Genomic DNA, 9328 nt, shown 5'->3' with positions numbered 1-9328 from the left:
ATAATAATAATAATAATAATAATAATATAATTAAATTTAACATTATTATGATTATAATTCGCGTGTTTTTTTTTTCAAACACGTCTTCAAGATGAAATGAACGCTCCTCTAATCAAAATCGACATTCGGATCGCACTCGCGCGGTCGATTTCGTCATTCGGGGTCGTTCGGACAACTTTCGTCGACGGTCATGTCAAAAATACGTTAAATTTAATTTGTGTTGAATTTTTTATTTGCGATCGATTGTTTTGGAAATTGATTATGGGTCAATTAAATGAGTTTGTATTCAATTGAAATTGGATTTAAATATGTTGAATTTGTGTGAATTTGAAATTAAGGTATTTGATTGATCATTAAACTTAAACTGATGAATTTTTTCAAAGTGAGTGAATTTGGTTAAATTGGATCTAATGGATGGTCAAGAATTAGTTTTAGGGGTGTTTGAAATTATTCTGGAGGATTTGAAAATTTTTGGATGTGTGGTCCACGAGTGGCATTTTGGTAATTTTTGCCGATTTTGGTCAAAGTGGTCAAAATATTGATTTAAAGGCTCGAGGTGGTTCAGAAAGAAATTTGGAATCAAACGACAGTGTTCGATGTCATTTTCGATCAATGTGAAATGTTTCATGATCTCCGAAGTATTTTTTTAAGTATTCTTTATTTTGGTGTCGAGGTGCCAAAAAGTTGTCAAGAAGTATGACAATATTACAGTCAAAATTCTCAGAAATACATAAGGAATGATTTGATATGATTTTTAAAACTTATGGGTGACTCTGATAGGTTTTGGAAAATTTGATATTTGGGGGGTCCATGGGCATTTTGGTAATTTTTGGGAAAATTGGGTATTTTTGCAATTTTTAGGTTTTGAATGGTCTAAAGGATAATATCAAATGGTTTGAAGTAGGTTTTGTGATTCAATGACAGTTTTGGAGAATTTTGAAGAATTGAAATATTCTAATGGGGGTATTTTAGAGGAAACTGGGTTCAAATAATTTTAGTCAGCCCCATGGGTGTAATGATTACAACATTATAATATGAAAATGCAATGTTTATGATGATCATGATGATTATGAATGATGATGCAATGTATTGAAGTCCAAAAAAAAAGGTGTAGAGCAGTGCAGGGATTTCCTATGATCCAAATGTCCTATACGAATTCTCATCAGGGTTCTCTTATGTTATCTCTAATCTTTGTATTAAAGATTATTGATCACATATAGAACCAACATAGAAAACTGAGATTTGGTTGAAATGTCTGAGGAGAAGGTGGGTACCATTTCTAAGATGTTAATATAGTCATTAAGAAAATCCTAAGGCTAGATCCTAGTCACTAATGGAAAGACTCAAAACCCTCACCCAAAAGTGAGGTCAACAATAAGTTGACGATTGCAGAGACCCCTTTGTCCCACAGACGGGAAAGGTTTATTAGATTTTCCAAGGTACAACTTCGGCTAACAGCGTCTACATGACGGTGATCGACGGAGGTCAGCGGTGATCGACGGAGGTCGACGGTGTTCAACAACAATCGATAACGGTCGGTGGTGGTCGACGGAGGTCGATGGAGGTCAGTGGTGATCGACGGTGATCAACGGTGGCCGACGGTGGTCAACGGAAGTCGGCGGTGACAGAGATGATGTTGGACTTGAACTCCTTCTCAAAGTCTCGAGTTCTCTTTCAAGTCTCCCCTCTCTTGTGAGGGATGGAGCTTTATTTATAGTATTTTGGGTGCAATTAATGCAGAAATATAAGTCATTTTGATCGGACGATCCGAAAGCTTTCCTCGATCAGATGACGTTTGATGGACATTTGAGTGCCTTAACGATGTCAGAATTAAGTACTCTTAGGCTCGTTGGATTCATCTTGTTGAGACGCTCGACTCGACTATAAAGTCACTAGATTCGACATCTATGTGACATTTCACATGCCTCCGAAAATTCTCTAAGAGTGGTTTAATGATTTGATCCCGGCTTGATCTGACTCAGATTGACCTAGTTTTTATATCATTGGGTCTGTTTCATCGAACTGGTCAGTTTGACCATAAATTTGTTGAAATTGGAGCTCTAGATAACTTTTTATCAATATTTGAATATTTTTTGCTCAAAATATTATCTCGAGATTCGTGCTTAATGATGAAAATTTGCTTGTTCCTATCAGGGATAATAAAATTTTAATAAATATCCATGTAAGAGAGAAGACAGTCAAAGAAAAATTGAGCGTGACTTACCAATCTATCGTCAGAAAATTTGGTTCAACATAGCAAGTTAATAAAGAGGCTTGCGTTTGATGAAGGTATTTCAAATCACACTGAAAAGTTGAAGATTACAACTAGAACTCCAAAATTGTCAAAAGAACACAATTTAACACTTGCGGAATTGCTTCTTGAACAGTTTGAATATGTGAATATGTCTGATGGTCGATTGTGGAGGGAAAATTGGGGTTTAGTGTTTGATGCAATAAACATGTGTTTAGGAACCAATTATATAGAGACAAAGGTGACGACACGATTCTAAATTATGAAAGTTGATTTTAGGACATTGTATCAACTCTCGAATCGTAGTGGTTGAGGTTGGGATGAAAATTTGCATATCCTGATAACAACAGATGAAATTTGGGAAGAGATAATAAATGTATCTAATGACATTCATTATTTTTACATAATTAATCAAAATTTTGTGAGATTGTAATTATTGACAAATTTTTATAGGAAAACTAAAAATTGGCACTATTTTGAAGAAATCTTTTGCATCAATATGAGATTTTTGAGAATATCTGTGGGGATAATATGACGATAGATATTGGAGCAATTCATTCGAAAATTGATCCCTTTATAGTGAAGAGGGAAGAAGAAGAAGAAACGACTACACCTATTGATCATTTTATGTCCGTGAATGGAGTAGCCTTCATTGGTGAGGCAATTGTGCCTGCTAAAGTATTGAATGTTCCAATCAAAGAAGATATGAACATACAACCACAAGCCACTGATCCAAATGCTAGTAGACGAGCAACTAGAAAAGGCAGTCTAAAAAAAAGAGCAAGAGAAAAGGAAATATTGATAAAATGAAAATGTTGTTGGAGCCATCTAATAGAAATGTGCGGATGTTTAACCAATCTTTGGAACATCATTGCCTGTATACAATGGATGAATGTCTAACAAAGCTTAACAACATTCCAAACATCTCTGATGCGGCTATAATTGTTGTTCATGAAACATTATTGAAAGACAGTGGCAATAAAAACTTTTATGAAATCAATTGACACATTGTTACGCAATTGGATTGAATATATACTTCAGCTCCATCCAAGTTGAACTCACATCCAGCTTGGGTGTGATAGATTTTTCATTATTTTTGTGTTTATTGGATTATTACTACAGTGATTTCTATTTCAACCAATTTATTTTTCTTATTTATATGTGTTTCTTATGTCTTTAAGAAAATTTTGTAAATTTCATGTTGGAAATTTATTTTATTGAATATTTATTGTGACAAAACAAAATTTTGTAATGTAATTTTATTCAAAAATACAACAATGTCGAATTATTATCAGGGTATTTTTCATGAAGAGATATCTAAGATCATTGACGCGCAGATAGAGCTCAATAATGCTATAGTAGAGTTAACACCTTCTGCTATAAGGGAAAATAACTCTTCGAATGAGGATGAGTACATTCGTAGACCTGTGTTTGACTGGTCCTACTCGGGTTGTCAATATGTTACAGATGTGCTAGTCGGTCATTCAACAAGATCATACAATTCTTTTAGGCTCTCACTAGAAGCTTTCATATAATTGAGTGACTTATTAACTACCTAAGGATTACTACATAACACAAAAATTATGGATGTTACAGAGCAGTTGGGTATTTTTCTTAGAGAAGTAGTGCATGCTTATAGCTATAAAAAACCATGTGAATTGTTGCAACACTTTTTAGAAATTTTTAGCAGATATTTTAATGTTGTGTTGGAAGCAATTAAATCATTATCAAACGAGTTCATTAAGTTGTCATCTGGTGAAATGACTTGTGGCCCTTATATTCGCAAAAATCCTCAATTTTTTCCATATTTTAAAAATGCATTCAGAGCAATTGACAAAACTTATACTCCCACAATGGTCAGCAGAGAGACACAAAAAATGTACAGTAATGGAAAGAGATTTACGTCACAAAATGTGATTGCAGCAGCTTCTTTTGATCAACAATTTTTATATATTGGAACTGGTTTGGAAGGGTCAGCCACTGATATGAGAGTATTGTGTTAGACAGTATAATAGGGTGAGTTTAAGGTACCCAAAAATAAATATTATTTGGTTGACTCAGGATATGCAAATACAGATAAGTTCTTAGCACCTCTCAGAATATATCATTATCTTCCTAGCAATTATCGTGCAAACATAGCCCGTACATACTCAACACCATTCGAGTTATATAATCATTGTCATGCACAAGCTCAAAATGTTGTAGAACAAACACTTGGTATTTGGAATATAAGAATTCAAATTTTTAGTAACATACAAAAGTTTCTAGTTGAAGTACAAGCAGACATAGTATTGGCTTGTGCAATTTTGCACAATTTTGTTGGACTATATTACGGAAATGACATATATTTTAATATATTTGAAACTCAATTGCAGTATGATAGTGATATATGTTACATTCCTATTAACGACGAAGACCAAAATGTACATGTGACAATTCGTGAGAGACTTAGGGGAGATGTTGTGCGAGATGAGATCACAACCAATTTATGGGAAGCATGTGTAAGTTTTTGTATTTCTTATTTTGCTTATCTTCAATTTAAATGATTTTTTATTTTTTAACAACAATTTTAATAATTACATAGAACTAATTAGAGGCGACGATCAAATTAACAAGGTGATGTCATTTCAAACATACAGGGAGTCGTTAAAATTTATGCATCATCTGTTTAGTTCTGTCAATTTTCTGATATATATTGTTGTTCGCCTTTACTATTTAAATTTCTATTTTCATAAAGGTTATAGATGAATTTGATGTAAGAAATTTGATTTACAGAAACAAAGTAGGTGTTGTAATTGTGTTTCTTTTATATTTTTATTTTTTGTTGATTCAATGTATTGCATTATTGGATTGACCTCTTATCTCTCTGCATGGAGAACTTATCATGCATAAGCTTATAAAACCAAATCTTTAAAATTACATGAGAAAATTGTTGTGAAAAACGACGGCAATAAAGTGAAAAATGGAACGAGTAAAATTGCACGCAAAAAAACGAACGAGTAAAATTGCACGCAAAAATTGCACGCAAAAAAACACCAGAGTGACACACAGATTTACGTGATTTGACAAATTTGTCTACGTCCACGGAGCTGCAGAGAATTTTATTTCTTCGAGGATTACACCGTTGAGAGCCTCTACGTTTACAAGAAAATCTCTATTTTCTTCTCTCCATTCCTTCTTCTCTCCATCTCTCTTCCTCTCTTTCTCTTAGCTCTCAAGAGGGCTTGGCTTGGCCTTGCAAGACTTGGCTTCTCACTTGGTGCTTGATTGCAAGACTTGGCTTCTCCTTTAAGCCAAAAGAGGCTATTTATAGAAACCATGAGAGCGGTAGGTGGGAGGTAGGTGAGCGGTAGATGAGATGTGGTAGGTGGGAAAGTAGGTGAGCATTATGTGAGATTTTTAATTAGAAAGTTAATTAACAACAGTTAATTAAATTGCGGTGGACCGGATCTCCAAATTACCCAACAATTTTCCCACTTGGAGCTGGGACACTAACTGCATCACCTACTCGCTGCATCATCTACTAGTTGTACAGACCTTTTCCTCAAACATGATATCCTCCACATCTGCAACTCAAATCCCTGTCTTCAAGCCAGAAGACCAAGTTGAAGTTGAGCACAACTTCAGCTTCTCACGAGTAACACCCTCAGTTGACATATCACCATCAACGTAGCCTTGTACCACCAAGCTCTTTCCTGGGTTACTTATGTATCTGCTTACAACTCCCACTGCATGAGCAATATCCTGCCCCTACTGAAAGCCCTTTTCAACAAGTCTAGTCTTGTACCTCTTACTGCCACAAAACACAATCTTCACCCAGTACACCCACTTGTTGTGCAATGCCATCTTCCTTGATAGAAGTTTCGCCAGCTCCCAAGTCTGATTCCTTGGTAGGGAATCCGTTTCCTCCTTCTTGGTCAGCTCCCATTTGCTCGAATTCTCATCTTGCAAGATTTCTTCATAGCTCTGTGCTTCTCCACCATTGGTTTGTACAAGGTCCAATTTTCCTTCTTTTGGCGTTCTGCCGCTTTTCAAAAAATTGACCTTCTTTTGCTTCCCCATAATGCACCTCTGACTCATGTGTCCACGCCTGAATAAACCAGTAGCCATATATAATGTGTCAGTTTTCTTACCCCGAGCCAGTACTAATGCTTCTTTGGTAACCTTCCAGGTGCTATCTGAGAACACTGTCGAATGACCACGCTCATTAAACTGCTCAACAGAGATGATGTTTTTCTTCAAATCAGGAATGTGTTTGACCTTTTGCAAAGTTCATTTGCTCTTGTTAGAGAGTGCAATATCAGCGTCTCCCATCTCCACTACGTCCAGAGCTTTTCCATCAGCCATATATACCTTCCCAAAGTTATCTGCAACATAATTTCACATTAACTCCCGACGGAAAGATGTATGGAAGAAAGCCCCTGAATCTAGTATCCAGTCATCAACATAACTCTGAACTGCCAGAAATAGTTCATCTTGTATTTCATCAGTTACAATATTAGCGTCATCATTCTTCTTCTTCTTAGGATTCTGATAGTTTCTTTTTATGTGACCAGCCTTGCCATAATTCCAGCAGGTTGGCTGCTGACCAGACTTTGATTTTGATCTTCCTCTGTTTGAGTTTTTGTCATGTGATCTCTCTCTGGAGTCAACATTCAACGCCGAACATGAACACGAGGCCTCACCAGAATCCTTCCTGCGCACCTCCTCAGCCAAAATCAAATCAGAAATATTTTCATATTTCAGTTTAGATTTACCTGCATAACTAATAATTGTCATTCTCATGACTTCCCAGCTATTTGACAATGAAACCAACAATATCAGTGCATGTATCTCATCATCAAAATCAATTTCAATAAACAAAAATTGATTACAAAAATTGATTTGTAATAGTGTTGAAATCATTTAGGTGTTGAGCAACAGACACACCTTCTGCCTTATTCAAGTTGAATAATTTTTTTCATCAGATGCACTTTGTTATTCGCCGATGGCTTTTCATTCATACCCGATAAAACCGCCATGAAATCTGCAGTAGTCATATCCTTGATGACGTTGTGGGCCACCGATCTCGTTAGGTTTAATCGTATAATCCCCAGAACCTGTCGATCCAACAGATTCCATTTCGCCTCGTCCATCTTTTCTGGTCGCATTCCCTGTAACGGAAGATGAAGTTTCTTCCCATAAAGGTAGTCCTCTATCTGCATCCTCCAGTAAGCAAAATCTGTGTCATTGAACTTCTCGATCCCCGATATCATCACTTTGTCTCCGCCCATCGTTCTTCCTTAGATTCGAACCTAAGCTTTGATACCAATTATTGTGAAAAACGACGGCAATAAAACGAAAAATAGAATGAGTAAAATTGCACGCAGAAAAACACCAGAGCGACACACAAATTTACGTGGTTCGGTAAATTTGCCTACGTCCACGGAGCTGCAGAGGATTTTATTTCTTCGAGGAATTACACCGTCGAGCGCCTAGACGTTTACAAGAAAATCTCTATTTTCTTCTCTCCCTTCCTCTCTCTCTCTCTCTCTCTCCCTCTCTCTCTCTTTCTGTTAGCTCTCAAGAGGACTTGGCTTGGTCTTATTTGGCTTGACTTTTCCTTTAAGCCAAAAGAGACTATTTATAGAAATCATGAGAGCAGTAGGTGAAAGGTAGGTGTAGGTGAGATGTGGTAGGTGAGTGGTAGGTGGGAAAGTAGGTGACCAGTAGATGAGATTCTTAATTAGAAAGCTAATTAATAATAATTAATTAAATTGCGGTGAACCGAATCTCCACATTACTCAACAAAAATTAGTCAAATAATCTTATTTTATTTAATACATAGAAAACTGACGCATAATCAAACTTACAAGAACATCATCTCATGTAGATATTACAAGTTTTTGCTATGCAATTCAGAAACCATTCTGCATGACAAAACATCACAGAGTTAAGAAAATAGCTTTAATTGCATCCATAAGTGAAATCTGAGACAAAGTTTACACTTTTAGATGACCAACCCAAAACCACTGGGATAATGAAACAGATAGTTAGACTTTTGATGGTGGCCAGTACCGTAGAATAAGTGAAAGACAACTTATCATGCAGAGGTTTATAAAACCAAATCTTTAAAATTACATAAAAAATACTATTTAATATAACCAGCTTTTAAAAATTAAAATACAGTGTATCATGATAGAGATATAAAACCAAAATGTTATAATGGTAAATATCAAATTTTTCGCAATAGATGTATAAATACATAGCAATTCATGTCACCAAAAATCACAACTGATTAGCACCACATCAAAAATACAAGTGAATCATAGGCCGTTGTTCTGGAACTTTTGCAACACAGGCCATAGCAATCTGAAGCATTTGAACCAGCCCTTCTTCAGCATTCTCATACTTCATTAGCTCCAAATCAAAAACTTCTGCAGTCCATTCTTCTCTCAGTGCAGACTGAACCCATCCTGGTAAATCTGCAATATCATCGCGTCCCGGGGACTGAAGCTTTACCTCATTGTGCCCATTTGCTGCTGCCCATGAGAAAGCCATTTTTTCTTCTTTGTATGTTTTTACTTAGAAAAAAAAATAATGAATGGATTTAATCATTGTTTCTCTTGACTTTTAGCCGTCTTTCCTACTGTATCAGAGAATTATTGCCTGTGAAGGGAATTACTATCTATTGCACCTGTCTTATGAACAATTTGAATTTTAATGTACAAGAATGGGAAGCAGACATCAATAATGTTCTAAATTTGTCTCTTTAGAGTGTTGCAGTTGCCCTTCCTCTGTATTTTGCCACTCAAACATATGTTTTGTCCGTATCTCTTTCCTGAAATGTGCATGCAACATCTGCAAATTTGTTAAAAATTTAGCATATCCTCCTCAATAACCTCATGGTACACACTCCTCCGTTCCTTTGTTATGGCTGATTATGCTATCATTTTATGTGTATAACTGAGATCCTAAACCAAACAAAGGATTTCACTTGTTTGTGAAGGCAGTTTTAAGAATACTTACAATTGAAATTTTTTTACCCATACCAGCAAATAGGGGTGTAAACGAGCCGAACACGAACGAGCCATGCTC

This window comes from Phalaenopsis equestris, unplaced genomic scaffold (assembly GCF_001263595.1).
Source record: "Phalaenopsis equestris unplaced genomic scaffold, ASM126359v1 Scaffold000002, whole genome shotgun sequence".
Lineage (NCBI taxonomy): Eukaryota > Viridiplantae > Streptophyta > Magnoliopsida > Asparagales > Orchidaceae > Phalaenopsis > Phalaenopsis equestris.
The sequence above is the reverse complement of the archived record's forward strand: the minus strand, read 5'-3'. Positions refer to the sequence as shown.